The sequence below is a fragment of the Mesoplodon bidens genome (assembly GCF_964165515.1).
Source record: "Mesoplodon bidens genome assembly, chromosome: 3".
Lineage (NCBI taxonomy): Eukaryota > Metazoa > Chordata > Mammalia > Artiodactyla > Ziphiidae > Mesoplodon > Mesoplodon bidens.
Window position 1 is genome coordinate 35,807,167 of NC_138178.1, and position 18,925 is coordinate 35,826,091.

The following is an 18,925-nucleotide window of genomic DNA, read 5'->3' on the forward strand; positions in this document are numbered from 1 at the left end:
TCGGGTTTCTGCATATTCCAGTTAGACAGTGTTGAGGATTGACTCTCTTTTCCCCATGGCAGGTAGGACTCAGACCCCCTCCCACAGGTTGTTGAGATCTCTACAGAAATCTTCAGCATTTTCAGGTGCAAAGGGTATTGGCTTTAGCTGCAGGCCAACCCAAGTGATTTTAGCCAACACAGAGGTTCAGTTACCTAATTTCTAAAATGAGATTATAATGATTATTTCTACCACCACAATATAAGAATTAACAAATGTTAGTTCCCCCTCCAGTGTTTTCCAGACCAAAGTAAAACACTCTTGATTTGGCTGTTTTGAATAGTAGGGAGAGGTTCTAAAGCAAACATTTCACAATAGTCCTGTGAAAACAGCCATGTCAAAATGTGGACATTACTACTATTACTATTTATTGAGCATTACTACATGCCAGGCACTGGGCAATGCTTTATATTACCTCATTTCTTCCTCACAATAACACACCTACGTAGGTATTATCTCTTTTTAAAACAAACCTTAGAGATGACAGGTAATTTATCCAAGGTTACACAAGCAAGCAGGAGAAATGAGATTTGGTTTTTTTTGGTTTTTTTTTTTTGCGGTACGCGGGCCTCTCACTGTTGTGGCCTCTCCCGTTGCGGAGCACAGGCTCCGGACGCGCAGGCTCAGCGGCCATGGCTCACGGGCCTAGCCGCTCCGCGGCATGTGGGATCCTCCCGGACTGGGGCACGAACCCGTGTCCCCTGCATCGGCAGGCGGACTCTCAACCACTGCGCCACCAGGGAAGCCCAAGAAATAAGATTTGAACTGACTCTCTCCTTTCTATAGAAGGGACACCAAAGAACCTGAAGAACAACATATTTGAGCTGGAGTTTTGAGAAAAACCTGTCTGACAGGCTAGTCAAGATTACCCTCTGTGGTGAGAGAGTAGAATGCAAATGTTCTGTGGCATTGATTGAAGCAAGATCCATTTGCTTTCATATTAGACACTGCTGGACCCAGAACTTGGAGTCTGTCAGGGTTGAAGTGACAGCTGAGACTCAGCTCACAGTTCCTTCTGCTTTGGCTCATTCCTGAAGCAGAGACACAGTGCGAGCAATGTGAACGAGACGGCAGGCTCCCTGATGGCCCCCGCTTTCGTACCCAGTGGAGGCGCACCCAAAGTCCGGTGCATCTCGAGAGCCCACGCAAAGTGAGATGTCCACAGGCCCAAAGCATAAAAAACTACGGGTGTAGTGCTTAGCACCCAGAAACAGCTGTGCCTCCATCTAAAGCCATCAGTCTGCTACTCAAGAGAAGGCGACAGCACCGTAGGCCTTGAAATTCCTGTGGTGTGTGCCAGAATTTGGAGCAGTCTCCCTGTCCCTACACCTATGCTGCAAGGCCTAAGAATTTTCCATTTATGTCCACTTGGGTACTTTCCATAGGCAGGCCTGGCTATGGCCTACTACAGACACACAGCACAAAATTATATTCTATTGTAAAAATTGAAGAATGCAATTTGTATCCTTACCCAGAGGGCCACCCTGCTTTCAAGTAGAGGTGTAAGAGTTCATGGATGGTTATGGCCAAAATTTTGTTCGGAAAAGAAGCTGAAATAGAGACAGAAAACAGATAAGTGATTGCCTGAGGTTTGGAGTGGGAAAGGGATTGACAACAAATGAGCGTGAAGGATCATTTGGGGGTTATGGAAATACTGTAAAATTGGATTGTGGTGATGGTTTCTCGATAAATTTGCTAAAAATCATGAGTTGCACACTCACAATAGGTGAATTTTATGGTATGTAAATTATGTGAGAGACGGAAAAAAAAAAAGCAGCTCTGAACCTGCTTGAATATATGGCTAGAATTTCCATGAAGCCCCAGGGTAACTGGCCATGGAGCACAGATGAGAAGATTTTGGCCTAGAAAATGTTAAAGGCAGTAGTTAATAATTAAAATCGCTGTGTCCAAACATGACTTTGAGTATCTGCCTTCCTGATGTACCCCCTTGGAAAGGTGACCATCGTAATATTAATAATGGCTGTGCAGAAACATCTGGTTCTCTCTCACCCTCATATCTGTTCTCTTTTTCTTCCACAGTAGAGAGAGGATTTTGAGGCACTGGTCCAGAGTGGGACTGACTTTAGCAGAGTCAAAGTTTAATAGCAAGAGCCATCATTTTTTTGCTTCCAGGAATTCTTTAAAATCTATTTGAATTTTAAAATAAATTCCCCACAGTAAGTTGTTGCATTTAAAATGTCACGTTAAGGTTTCCCTGGTGGTGCAGTGGTTGAGAGTCCGCCTGCCGATGCAGGGGACACGGGTTCGTGCCCCGGTGCGGGAAGATCCCACATGCCACGGAGCGGCTGGGCCCGTGAGCCATGGCCGCTGAGCCTGCGCGTCCGGAGCCTGTTCTCCGCAACGGGAGAGGCCACAACAGTGAGAGGCCCGCATACCGCAAAAATAAATAAATAAATAAATAAATTAAATAAAATGTCAGGTTAAGGCTGGCTAGCCGCCCAGCCACTGGCTAGGGGCTCTCAGTGCCAGAATTAGTAAAATTTGTTTGAAAATGGTGTCAGAGTAAGAAATGGTACGCTTAGTGGCTCTGCCTTCCCAACAGCCTCTATCCATTTCTCTGTGTGTGTGTGTGTGTGTGTGTGTCTGGTTGCCACTTTCTCTCCACCACAACCCCCTCCCTTTCCCTCCTGCCTTTGACCACCACTTCTTCCCTCACCTGGTTCAGAATTCTTAAGAGAGGAGGAACAGGAGTCACCAGCTTTAGAAACAAGAACCGTGCCCTAGTGCCCTGTGGGGAGTTGGAACAGTAGGAAGGAGCACGTAAGCTTCCTCTACCCTCCCAGAATGATTTTAATTACCTGCAGCTGCGGCATGATCCGGCACCCAGGCCTCAGCTGAAAAATCCAGAAATCAGAGTTGCTCATTATCAAGGACTGGCTATGCTAACCAAGCTTATTTAACTAAGCTACCATACTGGTTTCTCATTGAATCAGATACCAGTTTATTCATTTACAATAAGAAATACACCTTCCCTTTGAATGGGCTACTTCCTTCCCATCAGTGATTCAGGGTGCCCCTTTCCTGGTGTCTGGGTATCCGGGTGCTACTTGGGGCCATGGACTTTGGCTTTCCGCCCCTGCATCCCTGGAACACAGTTGGTGCTTGATAAATATTTGCCAAACGGAATTGAATTTTGCCAGGGATAAGATTTGTGTATCTTCAGCCATTTTTAGTCAAACAAAACCTAAAGATATTTTTACCCCACATATTAGCTTAGTCAAATGCTGTTTCTGAGCCACAAGGATCCATGCAAACACTGCATGGCAAGATGTATGAAGTAGCCATTTGTTCGATTTTTTTTCCCCCACAGAAATGACTTCATCATAAAGAAAATTCATCTCAGGGGATTTACCTAGCAAGATATCACTCTATTTCATTTTCTGTTTTCTCTTTTCCTTTACATTTGAAATGAATGCTATAAAAGATCCCACTGTGCCACTGGTAATAATAGCACACACAACTATAGACTGTCCACTGTGTGTCCCTGAAATAGATTCTTCAGTAGAAAGAACAACAGTGCTGTCATTTACCAAGTTCTATGGGAAGCAAGCATCAGAGCTGAAGCCATAAAAAGACTTATGAGTCGGTGGAGTCCAATTTAGCCTTGATGGTAGTGTGAGGCACATTATTAGGTCCATTTTCAGGGAAAATTATGTTGTTAGGGAAAAAAGAGTCCTGTCCATTTGTTAGAGCCCTGGTACTATGGTCTTTGGGGAGAGGGACCTCTTCTCAGGCCCCCAAACAGGCTTCCCCTTCTCTTGGGCCCTCTCAAATCCTCTGCTGATGAAGATTCTCCTAAAGGTTCCCAGACCCTCCTGACAGCCCTGTTTTCCCCTTGCCTCAGGCAGGAACAGTTTCTGGTTTGAAATTGAGGAGGTCTTGCTCAAAACTCTTAGCTGCCACGACATTACTCTCTCTGAGGTCAGTGTGCCCAGGACTCAACCCTTGACCTCTTCTCGTTCTCCATGCTTTTCATGTAAATTGTATTTATTCCTATGACGTCCGCTGCCACTTATGTGCTGGAGCCTTTGACCCTCAGTTATGGTGTATGGCCCTGACTGTGTTTAGGCATCAGTGTATTCTGTGCATGAGTCCTCTTGCATCCCTCATGGGACTTCCCAGATTCCTTTTCATCAGGCTGCCTATTCAGTTCAATTCAACAAATATTCATTGCATATGTTTGGCAGGGATCTTCTGTAGTTGTCGAGGATACTGAGGTTCCATTCTATTTAAGTGAAAAGTTCCTCTATTTAATTTGCAGTGTTCTTTTTTTATTATTTTTTAAATTTCATTTATTTTTTAGCTGTGTTGGGTCCTCACTGCTGAGCACGGGCTTTCTCTAGTTGCAGCAAGTGGGGCTACTCTTTGTTGCAGAGTACATGCTTCTCATTGCGGTGGCTTCTCTTGTTGCAGAGCACGGGCTCTAGGCACGCGGGCTTCAATAGCTGTGGCTCGCAGGCTCCAGAGCACAGGCTCAGTAGTTGTGGCGCATGGGCTTAGTTGCTCTGCAGCATGTGGGATCTTCCCGGACCAGGGATTGAACCCATGTCCCCTGCATTGGCAGGCGGATTCTTAACCACTGCACCATGAGGGAAGTCCTGCAGTGTTCTTTATTTTTATTTTTACTATCCAGTAATTGTAGGAATCCCTGAAGTCTGAACTATCAGCTACTGTTCTTCTCTTTCTCTCCCTGCATCCTCCCTAAGATTATTCATTAGTACAGTTTCAGTTTCACAGAGATAATTTTCAAGTATGCATATCTGATTCCAAATATCTTACCTGTCTCATTTAGTGCATGCACTTAGATGTCCTTTTGTTTCCTTATAATAAACACCTGTTGTGGCTTTGGTTCCTGATATCTAAAATGCAGAAGTGAATGGAGAGATAATTTATTACGTTATGGTGTATCAATGCAATGCAGCTTTAAGCAGCTATTAAAAATGCTTGCAAATAACTATGGATAATTTCTGCTTCTCTATGTACTTTCTAAATTCCCCCAATGAGAATCCCTTTCTTTTCCTACAGGAAAGAAGTAAGAGAGGAAACAAGTGAGATGATCAATTATGTCTTACAGGGGAAGGTGGAAGAGCGACAGCAATTTGCTGTCACCTTGCAGCCACACCTAGCTAATCCCCAAAGATTTCTCAGAACCCTTCAGTTTGGGTCTCTCCTTTCCCTTCCAAGTGCCTGGCTGTGAAAATAGCTGAGATGATCATCAGCCTTGAACCTCAACCCTTAGTTTGCCTTTCCCCACTTCTGAAAACAAAGTACTTTTTAGACTGAGCTGCCTGAGAAAAGGACCATATTTTATTCATATCTGTAACCGTAAAGCACTTACCACAGTGTATGAAGCAGTTTGAAATAGTGGAATACTATACAGCTGTAGAAAGAAGGAGGGACATCTTTTTATTGTGTTATAGGACCAAAAAAAAGGCCAACTGCACATCAGCGTGTATAGAATACCGTCATTTGGGTAGAGAAGGGGGAAAGGATGTTTTACTCTCTAGAAGGTTGTATAAGAAACTGAATGCCTCTGAAAAGGCAACTGTGTGCTGAGGGAAGAAAGGTGGGAGGGAAACTTTTTGCTGCAAACCCTTTTGTACCTTTTGAATTTTAACCCTGTTGAATGTTTTAGTGATAAAAATAAATAAATAAAATTTAAATGAAAAAATATGTTGAATTTATTTGAAATATCCAGAATAGACAAATCTGCAGAGACTGAAAGCAGATTAGTGGCAGCCAGGGGCTAGGAGGAAGAAGGAATGGGGAGTGACTGCTTAGTTGGGTATGGGCTTTCCTTTTGGAATAATAAAAAATACTCTGGAAGTGAATAGTGGCCCTGGTTGCACAACATTATGAATGTACAAAATGCCCCTGAACTGTACACTTGAAATGGTTAAAATGGTGAATTTTATGTTACAGGAATTTTACCATAATTATATATATATATTTTTTAATGAGTGAATGAATGAATAAAATACCTATTATATTTACAGATTTATATTAGATGGCCCCTCTGTGCAATGAGATATCTCTGCTTTGTGATGTTTTTAATGGAAAATTCCAAACTTATACAAAAGTAGAACAGTGTAATGAACCCCACTTACCTACCACTCAGCGACAACAATTAGCAACTCATGGCAAATCTAACTCCATTTATACCTGAGCACTTGCCCTCTATACCTACTGGATTATTTTGAAGCAATTTGTAGATATTTCAGTATGCATCTCTAAATGCTAATGATTTTTTTAACTTATTTACAATGCATTATCAACCTAAAAAATTAAGTTATTCCTTAATATCATCAAAGAGCAGTGTTCACATTTCCCAGATTGTCTCACAAATGTCCTCTTTAGAGCTGACTTTTTGCTTTGTTGTTTTAAAGAGACCAATCTCCTTTTCCCAGAGCTGACCTGGTAAGTTCATTCTTAGCCATAATGAGATCTGGAAGAAGTTAGTTTCTTATCTGAAGATGACTGAAGTTGGACTAGATGCTATTAAAGTTCCATTCATAATCAAACATTTTCTAAAGAGTTTCTGACAAAGTCCTTTGCCTGCTGTGGCCCACAGTGCTGTGTGGCAGTAGATGTCAGTCATGAAATGCCAGTGAGATGACTGAAATCCTAATTTGAGAGGCCCCAGTTTAGCACTGGAACTCACTGGCAAGAACCTTTTCATTCTCCCTCTTGGTTATTGGTATCTTAACAATTCCTATCTTTATTTACTAGAGTTCTGTATGACCCTCCTCCCTCTGGAGACTCCTTAGTAAATTTAACTTTTCTACATTGTCCAAACTAAGATCAGAGAGTCAGGGACTGATGGGGTACTCTAGGGTATCATAGGTGACAGCTAACACTGTCTTAAAAGAAATTGTGAGGTTTGACTCTTTTCTTTCTCCTCCTCCACTTTCTTCTCTTTTTTTGTGTTTATAATGCAGTGATTGACCCACATAAGTACATATTTCTATATAACCTGTTTCAAGGTTGATTTGATTTTTTAAAAAATTTTTGTTGGAGTATGGTTGATTTACAATGTTGTGTTAGTTTCAGATGTACAGCAAAGTGAATTAGTTATACATATATCTACTCTTTTTTAGAATTTTTTCCGATATAGGCCACTACAGGGTATTGAGTAGAGTTCCCTGTGCTATACAGTGGTCCTTATTAGTTATCTATTTTATATATAGTGCTGTGTATATGTCAATCGCAATCTCCAAATTTATCCTTCCCTCCCCTTACCACTTGGTAACCATAAGTTTGTTTTCTACGTCTGTAACTCTATTTCTGTTTTGTAGATAAGTGATAAGTGATTTGATTTTTTAAATTTTAATTTAAATTAAATTAAATTTAATTTAATAATTTTAATTTTTTAATTTTCCCTTCCCCCTACATTTTAGTGAACACTCCCATTCATCCTGGGCCCATCACCCAGGCCTGTTCCTCCATATTGCCTCCCAGTTGCTCTGAGTTTTAACATAACATCTCTCTTCAGTTTATTCTTATCCGTTCATTCTCCCCTCAATTCTCCTGTACTCCTAATGCCATGTGTGCCGTACCCTCTAAAGTGACCACTAGTTTACCTGCTGGAAAATGGAGCCCAGAAGTGGGTCGGAGGACCCACCCTCCTTTAGGAGACAATGCCTCTATTGTTTAACAAAGCAGCTCAATGTGTGCCTTTATCTAATCCTCACCAGTACCTTCAAAAGGAGGTACCGATATCACCCATTTTACAGTTGGGGAAACTTGAGGCACAGGGAAGTTAGATAACATGCCCCAGGTTAATAAGTGGGGGAGCCCAGGTAAAACTCCAGACAGCCTGCTTACTTAACCGCTATGCTCTACCGCTTAACACTAAGAAGTGATTTTTGTGGTTACACAGACCAGTACCTCAGAGGGAGGAGAGATTCACCTGAGATCAAGCAAAGTAGCAACTGCTTATTTCCTTTTTTTTTAATTAATTAATTTATTCTTTGGCTGTGTTGGGTCTTCACTGCTGTGCGCGGGCTTTAGTTGCGGCGAGTGGGGGGCTACTCTTCGTTGCAGTGCGTGGGCTTCTCATTGCGGTGGCTTCTCTTGTTGCGGAGCATGGGCTGTAGGCGTGCGGGCTTCAGTAGTTTGTGGCTCGAGGACTCTAGAGCACAAACTCAGTAGTTGTGGCGCACAGGATCAATTGCTCCACGGCATGTGGGATCTTTCCAGACCAGGGCTCAAACCCATGTTCCCTACATTGGCAGGAGGATTCTTAACCACTGCACCACCAGGGAAGTCCCAACTGCTTATTTCTTATAGGTCAAGTTGGCTCTGGGTAACAGTATCCTTTATTATTTTTTCTTAAAAAATGTTTTTTCTAAACTTTTTTTATTGAAGTATAGTTGTGTTAATTTCAGGTGTATAGCACAGTGATTCAGTTATACATATACATATATATTTTTTCAGATTATTTTCCCTACAGCTTATTACAAAATATTGAGTGTAGTTCCCTCTGCTATACAGTAGGTCCTTGTCGCTTATCTATTTTATATATAGTAGTGTGTATATGTTACTCCCGAACTCCTAATTTATCCCTCCCCACCTCTTTTCCCCTTTAGTAACCATTTCTATATCTGTGGGTCTATTTCTAATGCTATCCTTTACTTTAGCATTTCTGAAAAATGTGTCCTTTGGAAAACTACTTGAGGTTTCATTGTTAAATTCATTTAATTTAGGAAATACAGTGCACTGTATTCACTTATTAGAGTTTCCTGAATCTACATTGACATATTAAAAGTTCTTAAAAAAAAAAAAAAACCCACACTCCACAACTAAGGAGTCCGCATACTGCAACTCAAAATCCCGCATGCTGCAACTAAGACCCGGCGCAGCCAAATAAATAAATAAATGAATAAATAAATATTAAAAAAACACCCCAAAACAGTGAAGAAACCTATTTCAATTTGTTTAGCCCAGTATTTCCCAAACCTGTGAAATATGGAACCTTTCCCTGCTGCATAACACCTGTTGATAGTCCATGGAAACACTGCTTTATGTAACTTTCTGGAGTGACGATAACAAAGAGCTATTTCAGAAATTGCGTTTCAGTTCAAGCCTTACCAGCTTTCGTAATAGGAAGACACTTCTGAGTTTCTAGCCTGTTTTGCCGTAACCCTCTCTAACTCACTGTACGGTGGGGTAGTTGTTGAGAGTGGGGAGGATGTCATATTACAGTTGCACTATACGTAGGGGGGCCCACTGGAGCAACCAGAACGTGAGTGAGCCTCCCAGGCTTGTATCAGAAGAGCCTCAAGGTGAAATTACAGCTCAGACAGTGTAGCTGGTATCCAGTGTCTCTGTCTGTAAAAACTGACCTTGGATTTGGTAGATATAAGCTTCCCGGACTTATTTCCATACAATGACCCAGCTGGGTCTAAAGGTAGGTTATGATGTCACCAGCTATCTATAGTCACTCCCTACTTAATACGTGCCCAATGAATACCTGACTCTTTGTTCTAAATTGGGACTACATCTCATCTCAATTGTTATCCCTCAACTGTGGGGAACCAAGCCAGGGGACAGGGACAGGGCTGCCAGAACTTGGGATCAGCCGAGGTCTTCAGCAGTAGTGATAGAAGTAAGAGGCAGCACGTGGACCTTGCTTGGAGGATGTCGGGGGAGGAAGGGCCAAGTCTGCAAGGGCAGCAGGCCCACAGGAGTCTTGGGGCCCACTGGACCTGCAAGAGTTTGGGAAAGTAGTCTGAGTAGCTTCCGGAAGCATGAAGTAAGTCTGGCTGGGAGCCTTTACCTACACAGCCCCAGGCAGCTAGGTTGGACCCCCTTTGCTGATGGAACACTCTAGTTTATTCTTTCCCAAATTTGCCTTTCATAAGAATCACTCCAGGGCTTCCCTGGTGGCGCAGTGATTAAGAATCCGCCTGCCGGGGCTTCCCTGGTGGCGCAGTGGTTGAGAGTCTTCCTGCTAATGCAGGGGACACGGGTTCGAGCCCTGGTCTGGGAGGATCCCGCATGCCGCGGAGCGGCTGGGCCCGTGGGCCACAACTACTGAGCCTGCGCGTCTGGAGCCTGTGCTCCGCAACAAGAGAGGCCGTGATAGTGAGAGGCCCGTGCATCGCGATGAAGAGTGGCCCCCACTTGCCACAATTAGAGAGAGCCCTCCCACAGAAACGAAGACCCAACACAGCAAAAAATAATAATAAAAAAAAATAAATTAAAAAAAAGAATAAAAAATAAATAAAATAAAATAAAAAGAGAGTGTAATGATAAAATGTATAATTAAAAAAAAAAAAAAAGAATCCGCCTGCCAATGCAGGAGTCACGGGTTCGAGCCCTGGTCCTGGAAGATCCTACATGCCGCAGATCAACTAAGCCCGTGCACCACAACTACTGAGCCCGTGTGCTGCAACTACTGAAGCCCGTGCGCCTAGAGCCTGTGCTCCGCAACAAGAGGAGCCACTGCAAGAGAAGCCCATGCACTGCAACGAAAGAGTAGCCCCCGCTCGCCGCAACTAGAGAAAGCCTGCAGACAGCAACAAAGACCCAACACAGCCCAAAATAAATAAATTAATAAATAAAATTATTTTTTAAAAAATCACTCCAGGCACTTAATATGCAGATTTCCATACCCCACCTCAGAAATACTAAATTGGTCTGTTTAATAAATGCTCTGAGTGATCTATATGATAAGTTTGGGAAACACTGCTGTAGTTATTCAAGGAATCTTGCTCAGTAGTAATGGACTCCTCAAAGTGCTTTTTTTTTCCTGTTGAGGAGGAACAGAATATGCCACCCCAAAATATGCCACTTTGGCATGAGAATTATTATTATTTTTTTTTTAAATAAATTTATTTATTTATTTTTTGGCTGTGTTGGGTCTTCGTTTCTGTGCGAGGGCTTTCTCTAGTTGTGGCAAGCGGGGGCCACTCTTCATCGCGGTGCGCGGGCCTCTCACTGTCGTGGCCTCTCTTGTTGCGGAGCACAGGCTCCAGACGCACAGGCTCAGTAGTTGTGGCTCACAGGCCCAGTTGTTCTGTGGCATGTGGGATCTTCCCAGACCAGGGCTCGAACCCGTGTCCCCTGCATTGGCAGGCAGATTCTCAACCACTGCACCACCAGGGAAGCCCCTTATTTTGTACTGAAGACAATCAAGACCCAACAGACTCAGAAAAAGCTGTTTACCTTCCCTTACCTGACTAAAAGAATTTAAATAGAGGGCATGTACCAGGAAGATAGTCAATACCAAAGATAACTTTTTATATCAGGAAGACTTATCTGCATGGCACAGCAAACATTTGTTTACTGAACATCTGCCCCTCTCATCTTCCTGTGATTTGTCTTCCCTTTGAAGCCCCTGACCCCCACCCGCTTCTCCTTAGCTCAGGATGGCATGGAAGCCTCAACTGCCTGACTGTCTTTGGGTCTCATATCTTTGGGGCTCCCATACATATGAAAATTGTTTTTCTCCTGTTCATCTGTTTTATGTCAATTTAAATATTACACCAGCCAAAGAACCTAGAAGGGAAGAAGGGAAAAGCTTTCTGCCCCTACACTTAATTAATTTTTGGCCTGACTTGGGATTCCACAAGGGTCTTGTGTTCTCTGAGAAGAGATGACAAGGATCTTATCCTTCTCATTCTCATCTTCTTCAGGGACTTTGGACTTCTAGCCCCTCTGGCTGAGGCCAGGTCATAGCCTGTTGTTGGGCCCCAGCTAGAATAAGTTTATATGTTTTCTCCCTTTTCTTGGGTTATCATTCCCCCTCTTGTTTTAATAAGAATTAATTTTAGAAGAGGTGGTTTGGTGGGCTATTGGTGCGCATTTGGTGCCTTTTATATTAAACCTCCTCTTTTATATTATCTCTAATTAGCCAAGAGTATTTTTAGAACACATACTATGTGCAGAACTAGGAATAAAAAGTAAATTAAACATGTCTCTACTTTCTGGAACATGTTTGGATTTGGGATAAAGAAAACGTGCTGGAGATGGATGGTGGTGATATTTGTACAACAATGTGAATGTACATAATTCCACTGAACTGTACACTTAAAAATTATGAAAGTGCTACAACGAGGTATCACCTAACACTGGTCAGAATGGCTATCATCAAAAAGTCTACAAGTAATAAATTCTGGAAAGGGTGTGGAGAAAAGGGGACCCTCCTACACTGCTGGTGGGAATGTAAATTGGTGTAGCCACTATGGAAAACAGTATGCACATTCCTTAAAAAACTATAAAAATAGAGTTACCATATGATCCAGCAATCCCACTTCTGGGCATATATCCAGAGAAGATGAAAACTCTAATTTGAAAAGATACATGCTCCCCAGTGTTCATAGCAGCACTATTTACAATAGCCAAGACATGGAAGCAACCTAAGTGTCCATTGACAGATGAATGGATAAAGAAGACGTGGTATATATATATATACACACAATAAAATAGAATATTACTCAGCCATAAAAAGAGTGAAATAATGCCATTTGCAGCAGAATGGATGAACCTAGGGATTATCATACTAAGTGAAGTAAGTCAGACAAAGACAAATATTATATGATATTGCATATATGTGGAATCTAAAAAATAGTACAAATGAACTTATTTACAAAACAAACAGACTCATAGACATAGAAAACAAACTTATGGTTACCAAAGGGGAAGGGGGGGATAAATTAGGAGTATGGGATTAAGAGATACATATTACCATATGTAAAATAGATAAACAACAAGGATTTACTGTATAGCACAGGGAACTATATTCAATATCTTGTAATAACCTATAATGGAAAACAATTAAAAAAAGAATATATATGTATATGTGTGTGTGTGTGTGTGTGTGTGTGTGTGTATCACCGAATCACTTTGCTGTACACCTGAAACTAACAGAATATTGTAAATCAACTATACTTCAATAAAAAATTATGAAAATGGTTAATTTTATGTTATGTATGTTTTACCACAATTGGGGAAAAAACTTTTCAGGCAACAATACACCCTAAAACCAACCGAGGAAGACATTTACAAAGTGATAAACCAGCAAATGTAGTAGAGCGCATGAATTTAAAGGGGTACTTGAGTAAAGTAGACCAAACACTGAAACAGCCTTTGTGCTAGTTTTGAAGGAGGTAAAGAACTGGTAGATTGGAGAATTATAACAATGAAAGAGATGGCATGTGCAAGGAGAACAATAGATCAGATCCAATACAAAGCAAGTTTCTAAAGGGAAGGGTCTGTCAGAGAGGCAGCCCTCACACTACTGACCAACCTGGGCTTGGGAAGTGTTTGCTGGAGGAATGAGGTGATGAGGAATCGCAGGGAAAATGGTGAAAGGAGAAGTCTCTGCAGGTGGCTGGTGACTATGAGGGATCAACCAGCCCCTTGCTTTGAGTGAGTAGAGAGGTATTGTCTTGATTCAAAGTGATTTTCTGCTAAGTATTCTGGTATTATTACTGTGAAGTTACTGAAAGGAAACTCCTGGAGACCCCTGAGGGGTGAGCTGTTGGAGAGACGGTTAGAAAAGGCCAGAAAAGGTGTACTCATTTCTGGGCCCACTGCCCGACCATGTATCTATCTCTGCCCTGTGCAGGAGCTGGGAAAGAGCTGGAGGTGGGTTTGAGAGCAGAAGCCGGCTCTTACTGGGGAGCCCAGCATGGTCAAGGGATTTGTGGAACAGACAGAGCCAAAAACCTGCTGGGCAGCTGATATGAAACAGGTGGCTTTCTGAAAAGGTGTTATTTATGAGGAGGACCCCAGATTTGTAGGGGGGCCTCACTTAGAACAACTGGCGGATGAGCTGAGCTTTATTGGAGGCACAGATGCTAGGAACCCAAGCCACTGTGGCCTCCCAGATGGGGCTGGGCAAGAGGGTGGGAGTGGGGCTGTGTCTGATAAGCTCAGCATGCCATTCGAGGTATCTGGGGCAGGTCTGGCACATAGTAGGCGTTCAGTAAATATTTGCGACATTGAAATGAATTGAAAACCCACTTGTTTCTATTCCGTATTTGCTTTTCTTTTTTCTTTTTTTTTTGCGGTACGCGGGCCTCTCACTGTTGTGGCCTCTCCCGCTGCGGAGCACAGGCTCCGGACGCGCAGGCTCAGTGGCCATGGCTCACGGGCCCAGCCGCTCCGCGGCATGTGGGATCTTCCCAGACCGGGGCACGAACCCGTGTCCCCTGCATCGGCAGGCGGACTCTCAACCACTGCGCCACCAGGGAAGCCCCGTATTTGCTTTTTGTTTGTCTTCGTTTTGCCCTTAGTTTTCTGGTGAAGAGTTATGACATTTTTTAAAAGAGAAGATATTTGATTCAGCTAAATCCAGCTAAAAGGGGGTGGATCCACATCTAGAACAGAATGGCACCCCCCGCCCCCGCCGGGGGCGCTGCTAATGGCCACTCTTTCACCCTCACAGGCTCCCTTTCCTCCCCTGTGCCTTCCTGCATCCCACCTCTGCTCCCATGACTCACTCTCCCTGTGTTCAGATATTGTCTTGCTAATGGCTCCCAAGTCTCCCATCCCAGCTCTATGCCTGCCGTATCTAACTGCCTACTGGACACCTCCCTCAGTATTCTGCATCTCAGCATGTTCCAAATTGCACTCGTCATCTCTCCTCTCTGATTCGCTGCTGCCCCTCTCCCTCCAGGATTCCATGTATCCTTGAGACATGTCATTATGTGGAAAACATCTCGAGTTGGAAACCTCAGTGCCACACATGACTCCACCATTTTCTTAATTCATCCTCAGTCTTGTGTCTACCTCAGACATGACTCTGGAATCTCGCCTCACCTGTCCAAGCCTGCCCCATCCCAGCTATTCCAGATACAAACAGGTACCTCTCTGTTCTGCTGCTGGTGTCAATCAGAGGCAATTCATCCATATAGCTCCAGCCCCTCTCAGAGAGATCTAGCAAGCTTTAGAATTGATTCCTTCTGCCCTGTGCTCAAAGGAGGTACAGAACTTCCTTGGCTCCACAGATTTCTTGGGTTTCTTAGTTCCCCTCCGGAGCCCTAAGTCTCAAGAAAGCCTAGCCAACAAGCTAGGGAGAGTGTGTTCCTTTTTGTTCCTACCAGTTCCTGAGCTCCTGGGGCTCTGGGTCTCACATCCACTTCTTTTGGGGGCACTATGAGGCTTAGAGCAGTGTCTGGCAACCTTGGCTGCACATTGGAATCACCTGGGCAGGATTACTGATGCATGGGTACCCACCAAACCAATTAAATCATTCTCTCTGGAGGTGGGGCCCTGGCACTGGCATTTTGTCACAGCTCTCTAGGTGATTTTAATCCTCAGCCAAGGTTGTGAATGACTGGTTTAAAACATCTATTTCCACTCTCTCTGCCTTGGGGTCTCAGAATTATGCCCCCTCTCCAGCTTTCCAGCCTGGCTCTTTCAAGTTTTTCTCCACGAATAGCAGCTTAACTTGGAATGACTCTACTACGTCCTTGACTATTTTTCATCCAACAATTCATCCATCTATTCTGTACCTGGCACTGGGAAACAAATATAACTACATGCTTAGAGTGGGCATCTATTATTTGGGGGCACCATCCTGTATCCATTTACTTTGATTTTCCCAACCCTTGATTTTCCTCTGGGTGTCTGTTTCAGTCCCACTCACAGTCCATGGCCTTCTGTGAGAAGCTCACTCCAGGGCTGCATGTGGCCCAGACTAAGCCAATAAGGGTGTTTCATCCTCTGGCCACAGCGATTGGCTCAGGGATGGGCCCGTGTCCCAAGTCAGGCCAGTCAGGCAATAGTGCAGCTCAATTCTTGCACTTTGGTTTGAACTGTTTGGGGAGTTGCTCATTTCTTGCTACATATGAATGTGAGCCCGGAGCCAAGAAGAGAGCTTGTCTGAGGATGAGCCCGAACAGAGCAAGAAAAACCCAGGGAGGGACCCTGCCCTCGAAGATCACTGTCTAGTGGAGGAGACTCACCTGTTGACACATCCCAAAGGAGCAGTAAAGGGATAATCAGTGAGCTACCTCAGGGCAGTAGAGCAGCATGACCTGGATGTCCCTGGGGAGCAATAGACTGCCCATATGGTCATTTATATTTTTGTCTCTTGTAGTTAAATTCTTTGGGGAGGCAGCCAGTGAGGCCCAGCCTCTCCTCAAGGCTGTTGGGTTGTTTGATGGTTGACCCCTCTGCCCAGGGGCTGCAGCTTCCCAGGGCCCTGTGTCGCAGGAGATCGCTGGTTCCTCCCTCCTCATTCAGGCTCCCATCCCTTATGGGAGGCTGATCAAGACACTTCCTCTTCTTCTGTGGTGACCTAAATTGGAAGGAAATCCAAAAAAGAGGGGATGTATGTATATGTGTAGCTGATTCACTTTGCTGTACAGTAGAAACTAACACAACATTGTAAAGTGATTATACTACAGTAAAAATTAATTATAAATAAAAAAGACACTTCCTCTCCTTTTCTGGCCTTGGCTGAAACCTCACTTAGATCCTCCTAACAAATTTCTCTCGCCTCCAGCCTTTGCCTCTCTGGACCATTCTCCCTACTGCTGCTAGAGAATATAAGATGCTAATCTGATCATACCAGCCTTCTACTTCAGCATTTTCACTCACTCCCTGTGGCCCTCAGAATCAACTCCAAACTCCTTAACATGCCCCTGAGGTCTTTCACAATGTGGTACCAACTTACCTCTCATGCCTGGTCACTTCCTACCACACAGTATTGAGCTAAACACATGGACATTCCCTATCATTCCCTGTATGAATCATACCCTTTATTGCCCCCATGCCTTAGCTTATTGGCCTTCTCTCCCATACATCCTTTAAGATCCCGCTGAGATGTCCCCTTTCTGAAGCCTTCCCCAGATGAAGTCAATATCTCATGGGACTTTATTCATACCTTGGTTACATTATATTTTGCTTATTAGGTTGTTTGAGGACATAGATTGGTCCCCAATCTATGTCAGAATTGGTGCTAAGGTTGAATGAATGAATGAATGAATGAATGAATGCTTTCAGAATCCTCAGAGGCATCTAGGACAGATAGATTTAGGAGAGCCCTGGATGAAAATAGTAGAGGACAGTTGGGATGTTGGAAGCCATTTAGAGCTCATCTCTCCAAGAACAGGCCCTCAGCCAGATTGGAAACAGAGGGGCTGGGGCTGGCATCTTAAAGAGATGGTCCATAGTCTTCTCTGGCCTTCAGGTGCCCTTCAGAGAAATCCTGAAGCTATGAAGAGCTTTGGACACAGGTTGGCAAAATGTTACCAGGCAGGATGTGCATGAGCTGTTTCCATACAGTTTCAGAATCCTCAAACAAATTTAGTTTATTAATTTTCAGTCTTTTTTGTTTTTCTTTTCTGTTTGGCCGCACCAAGCAGCATACAGGACTTCCCCGATCAGGGATCAAACCCGCACTCCCTGCAGTGGAAGCACGGAGTCTTAACCACTGGACCACCAGGGAAGTCCCCCCCGACCGTCACTGTTAACATCTTACATTACCAGGGAACATGTGTCGTAAGGAAGGAACCAACACTGGTACATTACTATTAACTAAACTCTAGACTTTATTTGGATTTCACAGATTTTTCTTCTTTCTCTTCCAGGATTTAATACAGTATTTAGTAAATCGTCATGTCACCTTAGTCTCCTCTGGTCTGTGACAGTTTCTCAGTCTTTCCTTGCTTATCATGACCTTGACAGTTTGGAGGAGTACTGATCAGGTATTTTGTAGAATGTCCCTTGATGTGGATTTGTCTGGTGTGTTTATCATGATTAGACTGGGTTATGGGCTTAGGGAAAAAATAACATACAGGTGAAGTATACTTCTCATCACATCCTATCGGAGGGTACGTGATACCAACATGGTTTCTGACTGCTGATCTTAATCTCGATCACTTGGTTAAGGTAGTGCCTGCCAGGTTTCTCCACTGTAAAGTTACTGTTTTTCCCTTTCCATTCTCTATTCTTTAGAAGCAAAACATTAGGACACTAAGACCAGCCTACTCTCAAGGAGGTGGAGGAGGGGAGTGTTAAACGTTACCTCCTGGAGGGGCGAATACCTACACATATTACTTGAGATTCTTCTGTAGGGAAGATGTGTCTCTTCCCCACTTATTTAATGATTTACATTAGTATGGACTCATGTATTTATTTTATATTTTGCATTATAATCCTGTACAACGTTATTGATTGTGTTGCTCAGATTGTTCCAGCTTTGGCCATTGGGAGCTCTGTCAGTTAGCTCCTGTATCCCTTCCACATACCGCCATCCCTTAGCTAGTGGGAAGCAGCCGCATAGCACAGGGAGATCAGCTCGGTGCTTTGTGACCACCTAGAGGGGTGGGATAGGGAGGGTGGGAGGGAGGGAGACGCAAGAGGGAAGAGATGTGGGGATATATGTATATGTATAGCTGATTCACTTTGTTATAAAGCAGAAACTAACGCACCATTGTAAAGCAACTATACCCCACTAAAGATGTTAAAAAAAAACCAAAAACATACCTCCATCCCTTCGTTTTTTTGGGTACCTCCTTTCTGGTACTGCAAGATGTTTTATATTGGTCTTGTATTTTCCCTGCCCCAGACTACACTCAGCCGTTTCTCCAGGAGCTAGCTTTTGAGATACAAGAAGCAGAGATGTGGAATGTTACCCTCCTAGGCACAGAGGGTGCACAGTGCTTATCTGCCTGGGGTGCTTGAGAGATTTGCTGGCAATACAGAGGAAGGGTACAGGTGGAGCCGCTCCCTCTTTCCGTAGTTTCACAGGTTTGTATAGCTCTCTGGTGAGCCATCCACGGTTATTCCATTTGCCTCCGTTAGAGCGCAGAATGTCCCTCAGACCGGCTATTCATGCCAGGCGATCCGATTCTGGAGCCTCTGCTGCCCACACAGAGTGGCAGGAATTCCAGGCCCCTGAGGTTGT